The sequence below is a fragment of the Leuciscus leuciscus genome, assembly GCF_965113295.1.
Source record: "Leuciscus leuciscus genome assembly, chromosome: 3".
In the NCBI taxonomy this organism is placed as follows: domain Eukaryota; kingdom Metazoa; phylum Chordata; class Actinopteri; order Cypriniformes; family Leuciscidae; genus Leuciscus; species Leuciscus leuciscus.
In genome coordinates this window covers 7,529,968-7,530,465 of record NC_138727.1, presented here as the reverse complement: position 1 = coordinate 7,530,465, position 498 = coordinate 7,529,968, and positions in this window count along the sequence as shown.

Here is a 498-nt window from a genome sequence, read left to right as displayed (position 1 = left end):
ATTACTTCATCTAATTTAATAATAGCTTTAATAGCTAAATGATCAAGTCTTCTAGCCCACACTGTTCGAACAGTGTCTCAAATAAGACAAGTCTATTCAATTCAATTCAAATTTAGCTGTAGCCAAGCGCTTTTCACAATATTGTTTCAAAACAGCTTTACAGAAAATGCATTTCAGAAATGTACATAGAAAAATACAATTAGTAAGTTAGTCATTTATTAATCCATCATACAAGTAGCTGCATAAAAGTACGTGCGCTATTTTTAAATTAGCCAAGGCACGTTTTGCGTTCAGACGGGCAGACGGGCAGACGTTCAGACGTGCAGACGGGCAGACGTTCAGACGGGCAGACGGGTAGACGTTCTCCACACGCACGTTAACACGTCTTTAAGCTTGGTTAGGAAAGAAATGACACAAAGCGAGCGCCATAGCGATCAGCTCCGGTGGCTGTGTCGCAGCAGTAACGCGTTGCAGACATGTGCAGTGTTAATAAGGGGT